At 44.2% G+C, this 25,092-nt stretch overlaps 1 long non-coding RNA gene across 1 annotated transcript; it reads left to right on the top strand.

Annotated features, from left to right (window-relative positions):
• The first annotated feature begins 13,902 nt into the window (after positions 1 to 13,902).
• On the top strand, positions 13,903 to 24,115 carry LOC145425638 (uncharacterized). The gene is made up of 2 exons (XR_013906351.1): positions 13,903 to 15,621; positions 21,182 to 24,115. It is a non-coding gene; the product is annotated as an uncharacterized LOC145425638 (long non-coding RNA).
• The last annotated feature ends 977 nt before the right edge of the window (positions 24,116 to 25,092 follow it).

Raw genomic sequence — 25,092 nt, 5'->3', positions numbered from 1 at the left:
GCAGAGGTTAAGACATATGTGAGTGGGTTATTGTCTGTCACCACTGTCAATTTTGCTCCATAGAGATAGTCAAAAAACTTCTCGGTGACGGCCCACTTCAGAGACAAGAACTCAAGCTTGTGTGCAGGGTACCTTTGCTCGGACCTGGAGAGGCCCCTACTGGCATAGGCAATGACCCTCAACTTGCTCTCCTGTTCTTGATATAAGGCTGCACCGAGTCCATGGGTGCTTGCATCAGTATGCACAATATAATGTTTCTTAGGATCGGCAAACCCAAGAACAGGGGCTGTTGTGAGCTTGTGAATCAATGTCTTAAAAGCGTCTTCACAGGCTGGGGTCCAATTGCCATTAAATGGCTTTTTGAGATCCACACTTGTAGAAACCTTATGGGTTCGGCCAGACAGACTGGATTTTCTCTTTGGTGGGAGGTAACCAGCTGTTAAGTCATTAAGGGGTCTTGCGATCTTGGAATAGTCTTTTATAAACCTCCTATAATATCCAGCGAACCCAAGGAAAGACTTGAGCTCCTTGATGTTAGCTGGTCTTGGCCAGGTAGTGAGGGCAGCTATTTTTGCTGGATCTGTTTTGACCCCTTCTGAGGATACAACATGGCCGAGATATTGGACAGATGTCCTGAAGAACTGGCATTTCTCTGGCGACAACTTTAAACCAAATTCTTTCATCCTGTGGAGGACCTTCAGCAGTCGTTCCTCATGCTCCTCAAGTGTCGCAGAGAAAACGATGACATCATCAAGAAAAACCAAGACTTCACTCAAATTCATGCTACCCATACACTTTTCCATGACTCTCTGAAAGGTACTGGGAGCATTTGTCACTGCTTGGGGCATTCTGTTAAACTCCCAGAATCCCATGGGTGTCACGAAAGCAGTCTTACATTTGTCTTCTTCCTCGACTTCCACTTGATAATAGCCGGATTTCAGATCCAGGATGGAGAACCACTTGGACCCAGTCAAAGCCGAGAAAGATTCCTCAATGTTGGGCAAAGCGTAGGCGTCTTTGATGGTCTTACTGTTCAGTTTGCGATAATCTACGCATAATCTGATGTTGCCATTTCTTTTCTTGACCACAACAATGGGAGAGGCATAGGGGCTCTCTGACTCACGTATGATGTTCGCATCTTGAAGCTCTCTTAAATGTAGTCTGACTGCCTCGTAGTCAGAAGGATGGATGGGTCTGGGCCTTTGTTTAAATGGAGATGGGTCTGAGAGTCGAATTCTGTGCTTAATCTGTGTAGTGTGGCCATAGTCGAGATCATGAAGAGCAAAAACTTCAGGAACTGAGTTTAATTTCTTTGTTATTCTCTCTTTCCACTCCTCAGACAAGCTTGACTCAGCAAAGTCAAAGGTGAGTGTTCCTGTGTCAGACACCGATACAGAGTTGCATGCAGCTGTAGCTGGAACCGACGGATATTGGTCACCTGACAGAGTTTTGACAGTTCTTTCAGTCAAGGATGACACAGCTTTTGGAAGGATGAGTTCTGCAATAACCTGGCCAGCAGGTATTTTAATATCATGTGCTGTGTCATTTTTAACTAGAACTGGGACCTTAAATGATGAACATAAAGGCCGTGTCATTACAAAACTGCAAAACAAGAGCCCACCAGGTAAGGTTGACTCTAGAGGCTCAACCATCAGGGTTGTGTCAGATGTTGTTGTGACCTTCCTTGCATATCCATTCAAGGCCATTTTTTTCCCTGCAGGAACAGTAATGCACTTTTTGCTCTGCAGCTTCACTTTCCCCACTCTGCCATTGTCTTGACGGGTTTTGAACCTGTGATAGAGATGCTTCACCAGTGGAGAGTGATGGATGTTTTTTTCCTGTAAGACATGATTTGGCTGAGCTTTTCCTAAGCCAACTGTTTCATACAAAATATCCAGGGTATTAGTCCCTATCAGCAAGGGCACTTCCATGTTTGTCCTGTGATCAGGAACTATAAGAATAAGCGTGTCAACTTCAGCTGATTTCCCCATGACACTTTCAGGGAAATGGATGGTTGTGGATATGTATCCCAGATAAGGCACTTCCTGACCACCAGCACCTTCAATGTCCAGCAGATCCTGGATGGGAAAGATTTTCTGACTGGAAAGGTTCCTGTCATAAAAGGACTTTGATACTGTAGTTACTTGGGAACCTGAATCAAGTAGACTGTTACACTGACTCCCTTCAATGGAGACTGCTGCAGTACACTTTGGGCCAATGAGCCTTTTTGGAAGACAGTCACAGAGTAATTGGGCTTGGGAATGGCTTTCACATGTGACTTTTTCTTTGTCCTGAAATCTTATGGGACATCCTGGCTCATTCTTGGGTGCAGTCAGTCCCTCCACTGCGACCCGGTCCAGTTTAAATGACCATATTTGGCTTCCCACTCTCTTTGCCTCTCCCTCAACTCCTTGTATTTCTGATCAACCAAGATCTTATTTGGAGGACCTTCACACTCTCTGGCTATATGTCCATCATTACCGCACTTGAAACAGAACCAAGGTTTTGGTCTGGGTTTAGGTGCCATTTGTTGGGCTTGTACTGCAACTGGAGTTATACTAGCGGAGGCATTTAGGGTGGGATTTCTCTTTTCAGCATGTTTTTGTTTCCTTTGCTCTTTCTTTTTGTTAAGTTGCATTTTTAACTCAGTTACCTGCCTCCTCAAATCCTCTGTTTCAGTGATGTATGTCTGAAGTACACTGGTATTCTCATCATGCATGGAAGACATGTCTGGGACCAGCTGCATGTGTACTGATGATTTAGCTTTTGCACCCCCTAAATGACGGTTCATTCGATCAAATTTTGCAGCCCTTCTATCTTCTTCAGTCCGTAACTGTAGAAGAAAATCAGAGAAATCAGTAGCTGTATCTGAATTCAGTTCAGACTGCAATGCTAAGATGAGGGACTGATCCCAGCAGCCGCGGCGAAACTGTCTCAGCAAGTGTTTCCCAGTCTCTGAACTCCTCACACCTCCCCTCTGTGCAGCTGTGGTGAGCAACACCTGCAACCGCTGAAGATACTCAGATGCCTTTTCCCCTGTGTTCTGGTGGGTATTCAGAAACCTTGCGAAAATTTCTTCCCCATCCTCAACTAATCCATAAGCTGAGCCAAGAAGCTTGACATATTCACGAGGAGCTGCATGTGGGCCAAGCTGCCTCACCAAGTCAGAAGCTGGGGAGAGTAAGCTCTCAAGAATCTTACGGCGTTGTACATCAAGTGGGAGATTATCTTGAATCATGAGTTCCACATGAAGTGACCACGTCTCAAAATCTACTTCATTTTGGGGTTTAGGAACTCTTCCTGAAAATGGGCGAAGACCTTTAGAGCCCTGACTTGGAGTGGGAGGGGCATCGCTTTTGATGACATGCTCCACAATTATCTTTTGGACTTCAGGAGGGTTGTACACATCACTGTCTAATGTTAGTTGAGAGACAGGGTGAGTTGGCTTAGAGACCGTTCTCTGTCCTTTTACTTTAGAAGCGGTTTCGGCTACAACCTCTTCAATCTCTTTATTCTTTGCAGTCTGTCTACGTAGCAGGGGTGTCCAACTATTATCAGAATCTGGTTCATTTTCTGAGCCCGAACTGTCACTTTGTTGGCGTGGGCAAAGTGTGGGTGACATTGTCTTTGAAGACTGAGCAGTTTTACAGGCACCATCTACACGCCACATAATGTCTGGGTTCGAAACGCTGGGAAGGTACAGAGGGAGGGTGGAAGCCAACTTTACGACAGTTTCTTCAGATTCAAACTCCACCAGGGCTTTAACACCAGTACCTTGCCCTGTCTGTCTTACTCTAAGAACTTTGTCAACACAGCCAAATTGCATACAAAATTCAGTAATTTGATCATCAGTAGTTTTTGCTGTAATTCCTTCAATGTATACACACTTCTTCATATCAGTACCATATTCCTGTTCTGCATACATTGTGAAAAACGGTAACACTTAATAATCAACAGCCGTGAAATTTTAAACAAAGACTTTTTTAAACAAAAATCAGCTAAATGGAAGTGTTTTCAAACGAATTTTCCATCTACTCCTCCTGGCCTGGCTCGCCAACTTTTGTAATCGATCCCTTAATTGATTAACTTAGGGACATGGATATTCTAGGTACTTTCAATGAGGAGAAGAGGAACAAGAAAACTAGAACACTTCCTTATGCTGTCTTGTAGAGAACACTCTATGGCATTTATTACAACACAACACATAACAGTCTCATCAGCAACTTCAATAATATGCAGAATGTTAACAACAATTATGAGACAAAAACCCAATATAATCCCCCCTTCAATCAGTCAGTTCAGTTCCCATATTAGTCCATTTGTGTCTCTTGTCACAGTTCTACCTCCACCAACCACTCTGGTTTGGTGAGGAAAGGGAAAAAAGTAAAATATGGTGTCGAAGTAAAAAAAAGAATAATAATAAAATAAATTCAGAGCTCTGAGAAAAACTTTGTCAATCTACCCGGGTAGTGTGTGTGTGTGTGTGAATAAGCCCAGTGCTTATCTGCAAAGATGAGTAAAATCCTCGTTCGCCGTCCTGGGTGGAGCGATAAGTCTCTGGAAAAAGCCCCACTGGATTCGCCTTCCAATCGCCGATTGAGTATCCAGCAACTGTCTCTCGCACTATGTCTCAACACAGTAAAAAACAACTGGGGGAAAAAAAAGGGATGCGTGGTAAGCAAATCCTAATAGTCTATAACTATAAAAACCTTAACACTTAGAAGAAAAGGTTTTTATTCTCTTCGGTACTCCATGCGCTCTGTGTGTTCTTCTTCTAGCTTGCTGGCTATCTGCTCCGCTGCAGCTCTTCTTCTTGCCGCATAACGCAGCGCAGGAAACTATAGCGCCATCACTGCCCCCTGTTGGATAGAATTAGTACTGCATACATTAAACATTAAATCACCGGCTTGAACAGCAGTGGATAACCTTGAGAGGGTTACACTAACTTATTTGTACTTTTATTAGATGTGGCTTAACCGGTGGCTTATAGTGCCACCTCATATGTTCACCCTTTTCCTGCATGGGTTAATGTCAGGTACTTCAGCTCCCTCCAGCAGGCTGACCATATGCATGTTAAGTTAACTGGTGATTCTAAGTTATTTTACCTGTGGTCAGTGAGCTGTATTGTGTTCTAACCTGAAGTTGGCTGGAACCAGCTCAACCACCCATGACCTTGATTTGAACAGGCAGAAAAACAATGCTTAATGTTGGTCAGTTGAGCAACATTAAGCTCTTGAACCAGTTTGAACCAGACAAGCTGTGCAGGGTTTTTTATTTTTTCTTTCTTTCTTTCTTTTTCGTTTTTTAAAAAAAATCAACAACTCCATCTGGTTTCCGTTTAGCTGAACTGATGTCATGAACAGTATAAAGGAAAATATAGTTTATTTGTTTTTAGTGTAACTTTCAGGATAAATATTAAAACACAGACTCTAGTGACACGAGCTGTTTGGGTTTTTCTATTTTGTAAAACAAAGAAGCATTTCTCATTTCCTCACTCTATTGACTTATGAGAAAGAAACATTTCTCATAAAGCTATAGAGGGGGCATAGCCAAACCACAGTGTCTCAAAGAATCAGGAAGAAAGAGTGTCTAACCAGATGTGACTATCACGCTTGACTACACTCAGAAAAATAAAGGTGTCAACTGGAACCAAAAGTGGTTCTTTAGACTGATGCCATAGAAGAACCTTTTTTGGTGCCACAAAGAACCTTTCAAACAATGGTTCTTTGAAGAACCATTTCTTTCAGTGGTTCATTGAAGAACCTTTAAAGGTGTCCCAAAGAACCATCAAGAAATTGTACTTTGGGGCACCTTTAATGGTTTTTCAAAGAACCTTTTTAAAAATGGTTCTTTAAAGAACCATTTTTAAAAAGGTCTTTAAAAAAAAGGTTTTTTTAAAGGTTTTTTTAAAGGTTCTTTAAAAAAACATTTTAAAGAACCTTTTTTGAGTGATTCTTTAAAGAACTATTTTAAATCTTTCAAAATAAAATGCATCATAAATTGAATTTGAGCAGGGTAAAATAAATACGAGCACAGCATAGACATATATTAATGGTTTATTGTCATTTTGTAGTTACCAAAAGACAAAAAGGCATTTTAACCCTCAGCACAACATTACTACTAATACATGTCACATATTAGTGTTTTAAACAGTAATAATTAAATATATTTGCTATACTATAAATAAATTAAAAAAAAAATATATATATATATATATACACACATATATATATATATATATATATATATATATATACTATAGCTACAGATAACAACAATTAATACATGTATTGTTTAATTAAGAAAACATCAGAAAGTGTTAAAACACATTAGAAATAGCAAAAGCTTCATAACAGACCAATAAATCAACACATTTTCATCAGCAGATGTTTGCATCCATCCATCCATCCATCTTCATCCGCTTTATCCGCGGGGGCAGCAGCCTAAGCAAAGAGGCCCAGACCTCCCTCTCCCTAGCCACCTCCTCCAGCTTATCCGGGGGAATACCAAGGCGTTCCCAGGCCAGCCGAGAGATATAATCTCTCCAGCGTGTCCTGGGTCTGCCCCGGGGCCTCCTCCCGGTGGGACATGCCTGGAACACCTCACCCAGGAGGCGCCCAGGGGGCATCCTTGTCAGATGCCCGAACCACCTCAGCTGGCTCCTTTCGATGTGGAGCAGCAGCTGCTCTACTCTGAGCCCCTCCCGGATGGCCGAACTTCTCACCCTATCTCTAAGGGAGAGGCCAGCCACCCTTCGGAGGAAGCTCATTTCTGCCGCTTGTATCCGCGATCTCGTTCTTTCGGTCACTACCCACAGCTCGTGGCCATAGGTGAGGGTAGGGACGTAGATCGACCGGTAAATTGAGAGCTTCGCTTTTACACTCAGCTCCCTCTTCACCACGACGGACCGGTGCAGCGTCCGCATTACTGCAGCTGCAGCCCCAATCCGTCTGTCGATCTCCGGCTCCCTTCTACCATCACTCGCGAACAAGACCCCGAGATACTTGAACTCCTCCACTTGGGGCAGGAACTCATCCCCGACCTGGAGTGGGCACTCCACCCTTTTCCGGCTGAGAACCATGGCCTCAGATTTGGAGGTGCTGATCCTCATTCCCGCTGCTTCACACTCGGCTGCGAACCGTTCCAGTGCGAGCTGGAGGCCCTCACCCGATGAAGCCAACAGAACCACATCATCCGCAAAAATCAGAGATGAGATTCTGAGGCCACCAAAGCGAAAGCCCTCCGCCACTTGGCTGTGCCTAGAAATCCTGTCCATAAAAATTATGAACAGAACCGGAGACAAAGGGCAGCCCTGGCGGAGCCCATCACCCACTGGGAACGAGTCCGACTTATTGCCGGCAATGCGAACCAAGCTCTTGCAACGGTTGTATAGGGATCGAATGGCCCGTAGCAATGGGCCAGACACCCCATACTCCCGCAACACCTCCCACAGGACACCCCAAGGGACACGATCGAATGCCTTCTCCAAGTCCACAAAACACATGTAGACTGGTTGGTCAAACTCCCATGCACCCTCAAGTATCCTCGAGAGGATAAAGAGCTGGTCCAGTGTTCCGCGACCAGGACGAAAACCGCATTGTTCCTCCTGTATCCGAGGTTTGACTAGCGGACGAACTCTCCTTTCCAGCACCCTGGCATAGACTTTCCCAGGGAGGCTGAGGAGTGTGATCCCCCTGTAGTTGGAACACACCCTCCGGTCCCCTTTCTTAAAGATGGGGACCACCACCCCGGTCTGCCAGTCCACAGGTACTGCCCCTGATCTCCACGCAACATTGCAGAGGCGTGTCAACCAGGACAGCCCTACAACGTCCAGAGCCGTCAGGAACTCGGGGCGGACCTCATCAACACCAGGGGCTCTGCCACCAAGGAGTTGTTTAACTGCCTCAGTGACCTCACCCCCGGAAATTGGCGGGTCATTCCCCTCATCCCCAGACTCTGCTTCCTCTTCGGAAGACGTGTCAGTGGGATTAAGGAGGTCCTCGAAGTATTCCTTCCACCGCCTGACAATTTTCTCAGTCGACGTCAGCAGCGCTCCGCCAGCACTATACACAGTGCAGGTAGAGCACCGCTTTCCCCTCCCGAGACGCCTGACGGTTTGCCAGAATCTCTTCGAGGCTGTCCGAAAGTCTTTTTCCATGGCCTCTCCGAACTCCTCCCACACCCGAGTTTTTGCTTCAGCCACTGCCCGAGCTTGGCTTGTATCGACAGGCCATTCCGCTTGGCCTGTCGATACCTGTCGGCTGCCTCCGGAGTCCCACAGGCTAACCAAGCCCGATAGGACTCCTTCTTCAGCCTGGTGGCTCCCTTCACCTCTGGTGTCCACCATTTGGTTCGGGGATTACCACGACGACAGGCACCAACCACCTTGCGGCCGCAGCTCAATGCAGCAGCTTCGGCAATGGAGATGCTGAACATGGTCCATTCGGACTCAATGTCCCCAGTCTCCCTCGGAATGCTGTTGAAGCTCTGCCGGAGGTGTGCGTTGAAGATCTCGCAGACTGGGGCCTCTGCTAGACGTTCCCAGCACACCCTCACTACGCGTTTAGGTGCACCAGGTCTGTCCAGCGTCCTCCCCCGCCACCTGATCCAACTCACCACCAGGTGGTGATCAGTTGACAGCTCAGCCCCTCTCTTTACCCGAGTGTCCAGAACATATGGTCGCAGGTCTGGTGATACGATTACAAAATCGATCATTGACCTACGGCCTAGAGCGTCCTGGTGCCACGTGCACTTATGGACACTCTTATGTTCGAACAGGGTGTTCATTATGGCCAAACTGTGATTAGCACAGAAGTCCAATAACAAAGCACCGCTCGGGTTCAGATCAGGGAGGCCGTTCCTCCCAATCACGCCCCTCCAGGTCTCGCTGTTGTTACCCATGTGAGCATTGAAGTCTCCCAGCAGGACAACAGAGTCTCCAGGTGGAGCACCTTCCAGCACCCCCCCCCCCCCCCCCCCAGGGACTCTAAGAAGGCTGGGTACTCTGAACTGCCACTCGGCGCATAAGCGCAGATGACAGTCAGGACCCGTTCCCTGACCCTAAGGCGCAGGGAACAAACCCTCTCGTCCACCGGGAAAAACCCCAACGTACCGGCAGCAAGCCGAGGGGCCTCTCACCAGGGGCAACTCCAGACTGAGACAGAGTCCAGCCCCTCTCCAGGAGACTGGTTCCAGAGCCCAAGCCATGCGTAGAGGTGAGCCCGACTATATCTAGCCGGTACCTCTCAACCTCACGCACTAACTCAGGCTCCTTCCCCACCAGAGAGGTGACATTCCATGTCCCTATTGCCAGTCTTGGCAGCCGGGGGTCAGTCCGCCAGGGCCTCCGCTCCTGGCCGCCACCCGGCACACAATGCACCCGACCCCTATGGCGCCTCCTGCGGGTGGTGGGCCTGCAGGAGGATGGGCCCATGTCTCCTCTTCGGGCTGTGCCCGGCCGGGCCCCATGGACTAAGGCCCGGCCACCAGACGCTCGCCCTCGGGCACCCTCCCCGGGCCTGGCTCCAGGGCGGGGCCCCGGTAACCCTATCCCGGGCAGGGTAAACTGTTACCTCGATATCCTTTTCATAAGGGTCTTCTGAATGTTTGCATGTTCAGTAAAAATATTTCAACAACAATTTTATGATTAAAATGATCAATGAACTTCAGCCTTACGCTATGTAATGTACGTTTCATGTTGTACTCGTGGTCCTTTGATAGTCCAGTTTAGGATAATGTCTCTGACGTGTGTATCATATCAAATATATGTCATATCAAAACAAGCCCACACCTGCAGTTGTTTCAGTTTTTCACTGGTGCTTCCTGTCAGCTGGTCAACCTCACTCAGGTGGACATCCATATCAGCCAACCAAACGACAAGTTCCTCCCTTTGTGCTTCAAATCCCTCCCATTCTGAGACAAGGAGCTGAAAGAGAGAGAAAAGAGTCAATTATAAAGAAGAGAGAAAAGTGAAACCCTCCTCTGAAGGTCTGACTCGCATACCTGCAGTTGACCTGTGATGGACTCCTGTTTGGCGTTCACGTCATCCCAGTGGCGGCCGCACTCCCTCGCCAATGCCAGCAGCTGAGTCTGCAGGGTGCCCTGGAAGAGCTGAGTTAATGTTCGACTCCTCCTGGTCATGCTCTCCAGCTGGATGAGCCGAGGTCTCCCCTCTCGCCGCTGCCTCTGAACACAGAAACACAAATTGCATCTGAAGCAGGAGGTGCAGATTTTTTTTGCTATTCTTTTCCAAATCCAGGCTAGATCACATGGAGGTATTTGGAAAACTTATTTGGCCAGTGGACGACTGTTGTCTCTCAGAAAGTCAAATCAAACATGTGCGATACACAATCAATTCACAAGAACACATTATAAAAAATAAGTCCAGTTCTTGCCTGATTTCAACTGAATTCTGCATCAAAACAGGGTAAAACGAGTGTTTGCAGCAAATGTGAGCACAAAGCCTCACTTTGTACAAGCCTGCTATTAAAGTTCTCCTCTATACAGACGACTTTCCTGTTTTCAAGGCACAACTTGGATCTGCTGTATGAATCTTATGGATACACACTAAATGAAACAATAGTGTGCATGACTCCAGATTCTGATCCGTCATCCTAATATGGTCCCAACATACCATGTTGTTGAGGCTTCAAAATACAAAGTCCATAAACCAATGGCTGACATGGGTTTTATCATAAGGGTGATAAATATAAAGATTTCAATCTGTCTTAGAGATTTGATGTTCATTTACCTGCAGATGCACTATACGTGCCTGTTCCATGGTTTTCCACAACATTTTGCACATCACTATTTAATACAGGAAGTAGGTGAACTAAAACAAGTCATCTTTCTTTGTGAGAGGACCATATTAATGAAACAACCCTCAATGACATCATAGGGATCCCTAAAGATGCTCCTGCTGCTTCTCTTCCTCCTCATCCAAAGCTTCCTTCTCCTTGTCCTCGCCTTCCATCCAATTGTAATTCAACCTAATTGTGTTTCTCCCCCTCCTCTTCCTCATTTTGTTGGAACTGTGAACACAATTAATGTGAATCTGGATTAATTTGTGCAAACAAGAAAAATCTACAGCTTTTTGGTCAGAGGTGCTCTTGTGATTTAAGCCGGGTAGAGTAGATTTATGTGTCGATGCTACCTGCTTCAGCTCTGGCTGCTGATTGATATTTACACCCTGGCTGGATTACAAACTTTAACCATGTGCTGAACTTTGGCCCAGCGTTGATACCTCTTGTTATACAGGAACAGTCAAAGACACACCTTCTCATGTCACATTTTTATTCATTTCTATTCACATTTCTATATAATTAGATTAGACAATAAAGAGTCATCTAATCTAATTATTCATTCAAAACACTTATGCATAGCTGTATTTTATACAGCTCATACAGAATTCAAAGTACAGGTTCATGTGAGTAGTTAATGTACGGCTCAGATCTACAGAATTTCAGAGTTTCTAGAGCAGACACAGAGCTCACGCCACAACAGGGTTCAGGTTCCATTTTAGTGACTTTATATTAAATATATTAAATTTTAATTTCGGTCTAGCTGACATTAGGTTATGTACGCAGCACGCAATTGAACCACATATTTTAGAAGCCAAAGGTTCAAATTAGCTGGGAGCACCTTCACTTAATTAAAACAGTGGTTTTGTTAGGAAAACAGTTTCTGTATACCGGATACTAAATTGCGCTGATGTCAATGGCTAACGTATCTAGCTAATCGCTACTGTTAGCACAACATTAACAGCAAGCTACAATGACGAGTAACAAAAACAAAACAGTAATAAGGTTTTAATGAAAATGTTTTACCTTTTCCAACAGTCCCAGAATCCAGAACTTCAAAGTCCAGCAGCTACTGAAGACTGTTATCCATTTCGCTGTCACCGTCCGTGAGAAAGAGTTTTTTTCCCCGAAAGTCAAGGCCCGCCGCTCGCGCACTCTGTCTGCGCATGCGCATTCCAACGACTGACCCCCTCCGTCCGCTCCCGGGAGGTTATAGTATGACGTGTTCTGACGTCACTCTCTCTCTCTCTCCCTTTCATTTATTTGGCTCGAAACACATATTAACAAATTGCTCAGTGATCATTTACCTAAGCAGTGTACATTCTGTTGTGCAATTGTTATTTACTTGTATTTTATAATTTGACTTTACATACTGCAGGGTGGTTTGTAAAGTTTACAATAACTAGTATCCGGTTGTTCAGTGATGACGCGACGAATCCTACTTCCGGGCCTAAAGTAGTCTGCGTTTAATATGGCTTTTGTGTTGTTAACATGTTTAATGTTATGTATTTTCTTCTATTTGATCTCAAAAAGCTCCTAAAACAGTCAGTGATCACTGTTTTTTTTTTTTTTTCTTGTTAAAGTGACATCAGAAACAGCAGCATGTGACATCACGTGATGGCGGAGCTTCAGTTCATCCTTTGTCATCTTTTTTTTTTTTTTTTTTTTTTTTTAATAGGACAGGGGGAAAGAATGAAAGAAAGAGGGGGAGAGAAAGAAAGAAAACCAAAGGGGAGAAGAGGTGAGAAGGGGGGAAGAGAGAAAAAAAAACAAACAACAAAAAAAACAAACTCCTGGGTCACCTGTATGGAGAAAAAAAAAACAAACAAACAGAGGAGACAGCAAACAACAAAGAGCAACATAATAATAGAAAAAAAAAGCACCATCACAATAAACTACCTAGTCATAAATATCAATAGTTACTAAATAATAGACGATATTGTTCAGCACGCAAGATAGACAGCGCACAGTGTGCTTTGAGGTAGCAGCCAAGAAAGCTTTAGTCCGCGTCTGTGAATACCCATGTGTACACCTGTGTGCATACCTGTGTGGATCAGCATGCTTGCATTCCAAAGGTTTCTCCATGTAATGATCTGTTAGGGAGTGTGGGGAGCCACAGCCCTGTCCTTTATGGTATCAAGCGGGTATGGAGGAGATCAAAACTCCAGACATCCAGAGGCCCCCAGAACACAAGAGACCAAGGAAGACCCACAGAGGGGCAGCTGCGCCACTGTCCCAGTTAGAGCTAAGGAGAGTCCCAGATGAGGGCTCATTCAGCAGCCGCGGAGCAGAAGCCAGGGGGAGTTGCAGTGACGCGCCCGTGGGCTCCGCCGGCAGCCAGCTGTGCCTGAGTGACCGAGCCCCAGGCCGAGAGGCCGGGGGCACCCCACCTCCGAAATGGCCCGAGCGAGCCCCAATAAGCGGCGGCCAAGGAGTGAGCCGGTGTGTACCCGGACGCCCACCCCCAGATACAAAGAACCATCAATGCACCGACACCTGAGGGAGTCCGCCACCGGCAGGGGAAGTGGTGGTGGGTGGAGATAGGCCTCCAAACCTTGGAAGGCCCGAGATGTCCCCAGAGAGGTGGCGTCTGATACCCAACCTGACATATAGATACAAACATACAGGCACACACAAACACAAACATCCATTCCCACCCTCATGCTCTCATGTGCACTTCACACTCAACCGACGTGGAGACAAATATAAAGAGACGCTGTATACGCAATCACACTCCCCAAGCGTACTCTACATACCGGGTCTAGGTACTGTTAAGGTTCAAGAATTGAGGAAGGAGAGTACAAACAACCATTGGTCCAGAAGATCTTGGTCAAACAATTGATTTTAATGAACACACGTGTGGGAAGAGCAGCTCTGTTCGCAGACAGGAACTGGTCTTCGACTTAATCAAAGCATACACAGATTTTTATAGCATCAGGGTTTGATTTACTGACGCCCCTTCATGCGTCACAGATACATTTTATACATAGATCAGATCAACACCACAATGACTTTTAACACAGAACATCATCTTCTATTTTCATGGCCGATTCCTCCGGTCAACCTTTCAGTTCCTCTTTCTTGCCGAGAAGACAAGGACGGTGTTATGATATTTTGATACCACGGTAAGCATTTACAGGATATTGTTTTATACAGGAAAACTGTTACTCAATAAGGCCGATCTACTAGTTGTTTTTCTCTTTCTCTGTGACCCAAGAATCAATGTGTAGGACTCACGAGCTGGTACACCAAGGTCGAAAACACCACAGAGATGAGACCACTTCCTTACTCCCATCCTCCCTTTTTCTTTATCTCCTGGAAAAGGCTCGTTAAAGGCTAGGTGGTTTGTTTTAGAATTCACTAATGAAAGAACTCTGTATTTTATGTCTAGGAGTGTATTTTGCTGGGATGATCATAAATTATAGCTGAACTGATAAACTACACAAGGGATACTTTGCTCAGAAGGCAGGAAGACGTTTCCTTATTTAGTCTGTACCGGTTTGAACTGGGAAAGCTGACACACGAACCTTTTTTTTCTCTATATAAACTGCTGTGTATCAAATAAACCTTTGAGTTGATTCTGGGAAAGCAATCTGAACAGTTTCTGTATCACTTTGTTCTCCTAACTGCTCCCGATATCGTAACTAACCCCGCTGAACGGCATACCTGAGTGTTACTTTGAATAATTAGGAGTCTTATAAGGAAAGGACAAACTCTGCTTATCGCTCACGCCACGGAGGAAACCCGGGAAGGCAATTTCCTTCAATCTTGGTGTCAGAAGTGGGATTCCTGACAGAAGGTAAATATGCGTCTTTCATATTTATATAAAGACCTATTATACCTCTCTCAGTGATCGATCCATAAAGAAACGGGATATGCTGACGAAGTTTCACTTAGTGATCCAGAGAGATACACTGACTGACTTCCTCAGTCCCCGAATAAAGTAAATTAACCCTTGTGTGGTGTTGGTGGACACAGGAAGTTGCCTGTTGTCTTGAATATTTTAATTTTGTTTAAGAAATAATAATAATAAATTGTTTAATTAAACGTACGTTAAAAAGTGAGAAGTTGCTCACTTAGAAAAGTGACACAGAAAGTTGCCTGTTGTCTTAAATACTTCTCGTTAAGTGAGAAGTTGCTCACCAAAGAGTGACACAGGGAGTTGCCTGTTATCTTGAAACGTACGTTAAAAAGTGAGAAGTTGCTCACTCACAGAAAGCTAGTAAATAATTTAATTTAATTTTGTTAAAAAAAAAAAAAAAAAAAAAACGAAAGAAAACTGAAAACGGGTCTCACAGACCCGATTACCATACAAGGGTTAAAAGCAGTAAATTAAAAGCAGAAAGACACAGGAAGTTGCCTGTTGTTTTACGAGAAGTTGCTCGTTAAGCGAGAAGTTGCTCGCTAAGTGAGAGTTGCTCACACAAACAAAAAATTGCTAGCAATAAATTTAAAGTAACCTCAGCTGTGCCGCAGCGAAAATACTAACATAAATCCTTCAAGCGTGTAAACCCCTCTGGAAATCACTGAACATGGGTCAGAATAATTCAAAAACCACAGACAAGTCCGATAAAAAATCAAAATTACCTGTAAAACCAACAAAAATTAAATTTAAAGTCTCAAACAACAGCTCAGTACGACTCCCATTTCCGGTTACGTGTAACCCACGTCCACGAATCGGCGAAGACTTCCATGATTACGTATCCAGAACATGCGGGAGTGCTTATGTGACTGACTTTGTTTACAACTTACGGACTATAAGTTCAATGCATTCTAATTTATTTCCGGAGCCTTATCCCGAACGATTATCGCCAGAAAACAGGTCAGTAGAAATGTTGAATATCATTTGTGATAAGAAAAGTAGTCTGCTTAAAAAGTCCTGTAGAAAATATATGATAGAATGCCGCGACGTGATGCATCAAATGTTACCACTATGGAAAAAGGGACCGGAACCAGGTGTAGATACTTTTACATCAAATAAAACTAGTGCAGGCTCCAGCATAGAAAATAAATCTACCGCGGGAAAAGCTAGTCTTGCATGCTCAGCCATTCAGCCCACAGCCCCACCGCCTTACGAAGATGAGACCGAATTAATAGTTGCTGCAGCAGCCGCATGCAAACAACGTCAGCGCTTTGATCCAACCAGCTTAAAAGACAGTGACACAAAACCTGAATCACATGCAACGGGTCTCAGCCACCTAATTGAACAAGATCAGGAAAAACAATATATACGCCGCGAGGAAGAATTAGCAGAACATAGAAAGAGAGAAAAACTTTTGAAAGAAGAATGTGAGGAACTTATGAAAAACAATTTAGACGTCTATGAAGAAAAACTTTTGCATCAGGCAGTGTCCACAATAGACACCCACATGAAACGCCATGATTTCGTAGCTAGAGGTTTAGAGGTAGCTAAAGAAATACCTGTTACCCGAACTTTAATAAAGACTTATCTAAAAGAAAAAAAGGAAAAACAAAGCCGGAATGACAAAGGTCCTCACGCCAACACTCGCGGTAGTAAACAAACAGACCCAAAATCTAGTGACGTCAATGACGCCTACCCCTTTATGATAATAGGAGATCAGTGTTGTATTCAGCCCCCTAAAATCTCAGAATTAGTGACAACTATTAAAGAGCTTCCCAATCCTCTTAAAAATCCTACAGCCTTTGTCTCTGCACTACAGAGAAGTACCAGATATCACCATTTGGGTGGTCCGGATTACAGGTACATATTGTGTCAATGCATTCCTGGAGTAACCGAGTCACAACTCATAGAAGAGATAGGTGAATTAGACCCAAAGCATGATAAAGCATCCACAACTGCAGAGTTTTTGTGGGTAAATAATGACAAAGTCGCCGATTTCTTTAAGAATCTAAAGAAATTCCTGCTCACAATGTCTAGAGACAAAATTGACTTAAATGCAGTAACTATGTGTAAACAGAAGCCTGATGAATCTATCCTAGTATTCATAAAACGCTTTATGCACTGTTGGACTGATGAGGCATGCATGCCAGAGTATGGTAATGATCAGATTTTCATCACCACCTTTTTGAACAATATCCACCCCGAATGCTCTCAGTTGCTAAAAGTGACAGCTACTAATAATCTCTACGAATTGAGTAAAGATGCTTTCTTAAAGCTTGTACAACTGAAGGCCAGTGCAGACCTTTTTCCTACTATCACAAAAGCTAACAGTGTTAAGATGATGTTGAATTTTGATGTTCAAGGCTCAGAGGAAAGTGAGAAATTAATGTATGCAGGACCACCCGCTCCAGCACAGCAAGGAAGTTTCAGAGGACGGAATGGTAAGAATAGAGATGTTTGTTTTTACTGTGGAAGGGTAGGACACTGGTCCAGAGAATGTCGCTTTGCAGCCACCAACAGGGCACACACGCCTCAACCACAGAACGCAGTACAAGTTCCCGCCACTAGGCGTCAGCAGAGCTCTTCCAGTCAAGGTAACTGGCAACCACAAGAAGCATGCAATAATGGCCCCACATCTAGGCCGCAGCCTTACAACCCACATTATAACCCACAAGGCAGACAAGCTAGAGGTGCAAATTTAGCTCAGTTTTCCAGTAACCGCAGACACCCAGAGCATGAATCAGAATGGGAAAGGGCGCGTTACAATTCTCACCATGATCTTTTCCCATCACCTGATAATCCCCGGCTGGGTCGCTACTAGGGAGGCCCAGGTGAGGATGAGGGACAGCAGTGTGAAGCACTACACACGATGCTGCATCTGCAGCTGTCCCCTAACACAGAACATTTGCCCATGCTACAAGTAGAAATAGATGGTAAGAAATACCCATTTTTAGTGGATAGTGGAGCCACTAAAAGTTCACTGTCTGGGAAATTCTATAATGGGCCTGTGTCCTCTGTGTGCATCAACACTATGGGAATTAATGGAACTGTAGTGCAATGCCCTAAAACTCATTCTCTAAAGACACGTTGGGGCTCTAAACCAGATGAAATCACATATCATCCATTTGTAATTATTCCAAACTCGCCTGTGAATTTATTAGGCAGAGATTTAATGGCAAAAATGAATTTGTGTATTTCATTTAACACAAAAGGTGAAATGTTTGCTGATACTGATAACAGCTATGTTTTCTCTGCCTTATGTACCATGGAGAAGGAACAGCCTCTGTGTCAGCTGGACGGCTCAGCAGAGAATGAACTCAACACCTTTTTGTCTGGTATTCCACGACACACACTGTGCCAAAGACGTGTTCAAAAACCACTGCCAGGTAATCCCATATCTGGGAGCCACACTTTTGTTTCTCTCACACTGTTCAACAACATGATAACTGCTCACACAAGTGAAGGCCAAACAGTGGTTTTGTCACATAACTCAGACATAGGTTATGACATAACTACACCATGTCGTCACATAGATCTAACCTATCCTATCCACTGTACTATTTCTGCACTTACGTTGCCAGCTGAATACCAGAATATGACATTGTGGTCTAAAGGTGAGAATGATGTAGGATTTATTGACTGTATACCTTATCACGCACAGCTAAAAAACAACACGCCAGTATATGTCAAGCAGTATCCCATTTCTGTCGAAAAAGCCTCAGCCCTAGATGTCATCATAGGAGATTTATTGACTACAGGAGTGATAAAGCCTACAGTATCTCCATATAATACTCCTGTCAATCCTGTGCCAAAGCCTAACAAACCTGGCGTATGGCGTTTTACACAAGACTTAAGACAAATTAATGCAGTCATTATCCCTTTGCCACCTCTGGTTCCGGATGTCCCCAGCATATTGACATGCATTCCATCCACAGCCACACATTTTACCGTGGTGGATTTATGCTCTGCCTTTTTCTCAGTGCCTGTGCATGTAGATACACAGCCGTTATTTGCATTTACACATAGAAATAAGCAGTACACTTGGACTCGTCTGCCTCAAGGCATGATAGACAGCCCTGCTGCTTTCTCAATGGTGATCCGTGCTACCCTGGACAGCTTTACTCCTCCTGAGGGCTGTACTCTGATCCAGTATGTGGACGATCTCCTCCTCTGTGCTCCGAGTGAGGAATTGTGTCAAACTGCTACACACATGCTTCTCCAGCACCTGCAAAAGACTGGCCACAAAGCATCTGCAAAGAAAATGCAGTACTGTCAGACTTCTGTTCAATATTTGGGATTTACACTGTCTCACGGAAAACGTTCCATGACTGCAGACAGGGTCAAAGCTGTGACCTCCGTCCCTCGGCCTACTACACAGAAGGAAATGCTGTCCTTCTTAGGCATGGTGAACTATTGCAGACAGTGGATACCAGACTGTTCTTTTCATGACCACATTCTGCGTGAATGCTGCAAAAAAGACAAGCTTCCTCGAATACTGTGGTCCACAGAAATGACTGCCTCTTTCAATGCATTGAAGGGAGCGCTGACCTCCGCCCCTTGTTTGGGTCTGCCTGACTACCACTTACCTTTCCATCTGTACGTTACAGAGAACGGCACGACCTGCACAGGTGTACTGGCCCAAGAGCATGGCAGTGGCTACCGTCCAGTAGCCTTCTATTCAAAGGTATTGCCAGCGGTAGTTCAGGGGATGCCGGCCTGCCTGAGAGCAGTAGCAGCTTGCTCTATCATGATAAGGGACTGCGAGAAGCTTACACTCTCACATGACACTATTCTACACACCAATCACCAGGTCACGACCATTCTAGCAAACATAACTACACAACACATGACCGCACAACGTCGCTCAGGTTATGAAGCTAAACTGACCTCCACAGCAAACCTCACCATAAAAGCGAGCAGCACACCCAATTCACCAGCACATTTATTGATCCATATGCTGTGTTCTTCTGACCGACAGGATGGCTCAGACATGCTTGATGATCATGACTGCATGACACGAATACAGGAATCCACAGCACCACGTCCAGATTTAGAGCAAACACCTATCCCAGACTCAGCCACGGTTTATGTGGACGGGTCCTGTTCAAGGCCGAATGACAACTCATTTCTTTGTGGCTATTCAGTGGTGACATTGCCTGACATCATACTAGAGGCTCACTCATTACCATTTCACTCAGCACAAAAAGCAGAGCTCGTGGCTTTAATACGCGCCTGTGAGCTCCACTTGGATAAGCGTGTGACAATTTACACAGACAGCCGCTATGCGTTTGGCGTCGTACATGACTTTGGCACATTGTGGAGACAAAGAGGATTTAAATCTGCTGATGGAAAACCGATTGCTAATTCTGATCTTGTGCAGAGACTTTTGCAGGCTATACAGCTGCCATCGGCCGTTGCAGTTGTAAAAACGAAAGGACACAGTACAGCTGACACAGACGAAGCAACAGGTAATGCCTTAGCAGACGTGACAGCCAAAGCTGCAGCTGCATCACAGCTCCCACCTCCACAGGAAGTATTATCTGTGCCCCTACAGCTGCCACTTGTTACACTCCCAGACTATTTCGAAACAAATGTTGATTTAAAATTCATACAAGCGCAAGCATCTGCCTGTGATTACACCTATTGGGAGAATAATGGCTGTGCCTTAGATGACAGAGATGGCCTATATAAAAACCTTGAGGGTTTGATTGCCCTCCCATCTTCCCTGCTGCCAGTCCTTGTCCGACATTTTCACGGTGTGAGTCATGTCGGACAAAGAGGGGTAATAGGGGCAATAAAATCAAGATTTGTAATTGAGAAAACATTGCATGCAGTAAAAAGCATATTAGCAACCTGTCTAACATGTGCACGAACTAATGTAGGAAGACCAAAAGCAGAACATCAGCATTTACCACAACCAGATTTTCCATTTCATACATTACAAATTGATTTCACACACATGCCAGCACAAGGAAGCATCAAGTACTTACTGGTAATAGTGGATCAATTTAGTAAATGGGTAGAAGCTTATCCAACCTCAAAAGAAACTGCAGAAGTAGTCTGTCAAAAGTTGTGCAATGAAATAATACCCAGATTTGGAATACCTCACCAAATTAACAGTGATAGAGGACCTTCATTTACATCAGAAGTAATTCAAAAGTGTACTAAAACTCTAGGAATAGACTGGAAATATCATGTGCCATACCATCCTCAGAGTTCAGGAGTTGTAGAAAGAATGAATAGGACCATAAAAAATCGCCTGACTAAAGCAATGATAGAAACAGGAATGACCTGGATCAAACTACTTCCTCAAATCCTCTGTGAGATTAGAATGACTCCATCCGCAGCAACCAAATTATCTCCATTTGAAATAATCATGGGAAGACCATTTCCAACACCATGGTCAGCTTCCAGAGGGGCACCGCTATTGGAAGGGGACATAGACACTGCATTGTCCGACTATGTCCACAATCTGGTAGAAACACTGAATAATAACTATCAGAAAGTTTGTCTCTCCCAGCCTCTCCCCTCCACAGATCCAACCCACAAGTGGAGACCAGGGGACGCGGTGTTAGTGAAGTCACTAAAACCAAGAACACTCGGGGAGGCCGCGTTTTCCAGCCCCCAGACTGTACTGGCAGTGACGAGAACCAGCATCCTTACGGACGGACAACCTCAGTGGATTCATGCCAGCAGGGTTAAGACCAGCCCAATCGGACCATCTCAGGCGTCGGATCAAGCAGACGACATCTCCGGCGAGCCAGCGCCCGGAACTAGAGCAAATAAACACACACGGGTAGATGACATCTCAGGCGAGCCAGCGCCCGGATCCAGTGCACACACGCAATCACTGATTAACACACAACGTCTGAAAGAGCCACAGCAAGGTACTCGAACATCCAGCAGGAATAGAAAGCCAAAAGTACCACATGATGTCTAACCTGATAAAGCTAGACTCACTCCATCCTGATAATGAAGAAAATGAAATGCCCATTGTCATCATACGGCGCTTATTCGATGTCTCTCGAACCTGGGACCAGGCCAGAAGACGACTGAAGAACTGTTTTTCTTATATATTTAGGTTATTCATCATACTTATCGCATTAACCTTAGGATTTTTCTTTGCTATTTTGTATTGTAAACTGCAACCATGTTCACATTTCTGCAGGTCATATTTTGCTGACGATACTTCATGCTCTATTTTGCGAGACACCTACTTAATGCACTCTTCACGTTCCCTAAAATCAGTAAATGACAACATAGACGCCACTAATAAACCATTTTATGCACCCTCTAGAGTAGGAGTCAACTCCTGGTATGAAAATGCTAGAACAGCTGCTCGTGATTTAGGAAACAGCAATTGTTATGTCTGTTCAAAGGGTAATCCAGAACAGGTTATAGTGGGATACCCAATCTCAGGTTTTCCCCTGACAAAGATGCTATTCAAAAATGATGAAAAGGGGCCCTTAACAGTAACCCTGATTGAAGCGGTGCGAGTAGAACTAAGTCCTTTAGATTGTTTACTCATATACACAGGACAAGTCTCTAGTAAGGATGTCAGCATGATTAACGACTCTACCCACCCCTGTAACCCAATGAAGCGCCCCGAAGACCGCACTGAACCTCTCTCGCCCCCAAAACAGGTGCGCCATCACCCAAATATCTTGATGACATGCATCCACCGACCAAAACTTGAAAACATAAATTATGACACGCAAAACTATACATTTTTTTCTGACTCTCCAGGAGCACGCTGTAATGAAACATGGCTAGCAGCGAGTGTTGACAGGACACAACATAGACATATGTTTTCTTATCTATATGCATATATAAGTACGCATTCAGATAACTCCACAATCCTGCGTTCGCCCAACACACTAAACGACTCGTACTGGGGAGGCATATTAAAAGGCTTTACAGCTTCGCGCCTGACCAGACCAATCCCACATGCTTATTGGATGTGCAATAATACCCTTAGAGTGGCTTTACCTGTTAATTGGACCGGTACCTGCGGTCTAGTAACTTTAGCTCAAGAACTACTAATACAACAAACCTCAGATCTGCCTGTATCCAGCAAACGTACAAGACGCTCCACTTACTCACATAACGTTTACATAGATGCTATAGGGGTTCCACGCGGGATACCAAGGGAATTGAAGGCACAAGGGGAAATATCCGCAGGGTTTGTCTCACTAATACCGCATATACAGGTAAACAAAAATGTAGCCTGGATCAATTATGTTTATTACAATCAGCAAAGACTTACTAATTTGACCAATACGGCCCTTAAGGCCCTAGGAGAACAGATGTCGGCTACCTCTTTAATGACCATGCAAAATAGGATGGCCTTAGACATGCTGTTAGCTGAGAAAGGAGGTGTTTGCGCGATGTTCGGAGATGTTTGTTGTACTTTCATTCCCAATAATACAGCCCCTAACGGTTCATTCACACAAGCTATGAATAAACTTGAAGCATTGCAGATAGAACTAAGAGCCAATGCAGGTCACGGTCAGTGGATAGACAAGTGGCTGCAGGACACGTTTGGAAAATGGAAGGAACTAATTGTAGCTTTTGTAACCATTGTAGCATGTATTATTTTGTTTTTAATGATTATTGCCTGTTGTGTGGTACCCTGTGTACGTTCAATGTTAACCCGTATAGCTACTACTACAGCTACTTCAATGTATTTGCAATTGGCACAAATTGACCCAGATTATGTGTCAGATGTCATCAATGATGATCCTGATGTATGTATTGAGCATTAGATTGTGAATTACTCAATCGTCAAAGAAGAGACTGACGTTTTCTTCTTTTTCTTTTCTTCTTTTTAAGATTTTGATATTAAGCTCACTCGAAGGCACATTTATGATTTGTTTCACATTTATGATTTATCTTTATATTATGTTATTACATTCTGTCTTTATACTATGTTATCATTACATGATAAAAGGGGAGAACTGTTATGATATTTTGATACCACGGTAAGCATTTACAGGATATTGTTTTATACAGGAAAACTGTTACTCAATAAGGCCGATCTACTAGTTGTTTTTCTCTTTCTCTGTGACCCAAGAATCAATGTGTAGGACTCACGAGCTGGTACACCAAGGTCGAAAACACCACAGAGATGAGACCACTTCCTTACTCCCATCCTCCCTTTTTCTTTATCTCCTGGAAAAGGCTCGTTAAAGGCTAGGTGGTTTGTTTTAGAATTCACTAATGAAAGAACTCTGTATTTTATGTCTAGGAGTGTATTTTGCTGGGATGATCATAAATTATAGCTGAACTGATAAACTACACAAGGGATACTTTGCTCAGAAGGCAGGAAGACGTTTCCTTATTTAGTCTGTACCGGTTTGAACTGGGAAAGCTGACACACGAACCTTTTTTTTCTCTATATAAACTGCTGTGTATCAAATAAACCTTTGAGTTGATTCTGGGAAAGCAATCTGAACAGTTTCTGTATCACTTTGTTCTCCTAACTGCTCCCGATATCGTAACTAACCCCGCTGAACGGCATACCTGAGTGTTACTTTGAATAATTAGGAGTCTTATAAGGAAAGGACAAACTCTGCTTATCGCTCACGCCACGGAGGAAACCCGGGAAGGCAATTTCCTTCAGACGGTTCCTCTTTTACCGAGACACTTTCGCCGTTACAATCCAGACATGACTAATCTCTCCTCTAAATAAATCTAACTCATGTGTGTGTCACGACCTCACATGCTCTCTGTGTCACCTCTTCACCTACTAACTGTCTGTGTCTCGTCCTCAAATGCTCTTTCTCAATTCACCTGTTGCACTTCTGACCTTTCACCAGACCAGAGGCTCACTGAGACTATATGTATGTCTTCTACTAAATAAATGTTTTAACCAAGAACCTCTACTAAAACCTTAATATAAAATGACCTGATATATAAGTGTATTGTAAGCATGTACGCAGTTTTAACCTTCTATAGCTCCAAGTCACTTGCACAATAGATTGTCCGGACATCGCGCCGAACAAAGCTTCCAACCCCCAATTAATTGACTGAGCTCCAACTCTAAGCACAGATATGCATTGTGTATAAAAAATACAAAGTTAACATCTTAAGGCCATCTTAAAGCTATCTGTTACATTGTTAAAGCCTCGTCTTAGCCTGCTGCTCAAAATAACTTTCACTTCTGCAAACTCTCTGCAAGCCTGTTTCCTGCCACTTAGTCTTTCTGAAAGACACACACTGTTTAAACCTCTGAATGCTATATAAACTCCAGATTATATTTATTAATGCAATGGTAATGATGACAATTATTTAACAATAGCAGTAAAATAATTTCCCTGCTCCACAGTACCCCTGCCCCTGGAGGGGGGAACTGCACCCAGACCCAGGTGGTGTTACCCTTTTCCCTGCGGTGGGGAGAGGCAGACCGCCCCGACTCCGCAGCAGCAGGGA

This window comes from Astatotilapia calliptera, chromosome 3 (assembly GCF_964374335.1).
Source record: "Astatotilapia calliptera chromosome 3, fAstCal68.1, whole genome shotgun sequence".
Lineage (NCBI taxonomy): Eukaryota > Metazoa > Chordata > Actinopteri > Cichliformes > Cichlidae > Astatotilapia > Astatotilapia calliptera.
The sequence above is the reverse complement of the archived record's forward strand: the minus strand, read 5'-3'. Positions and strand labels throughout refer to the sequence as shown.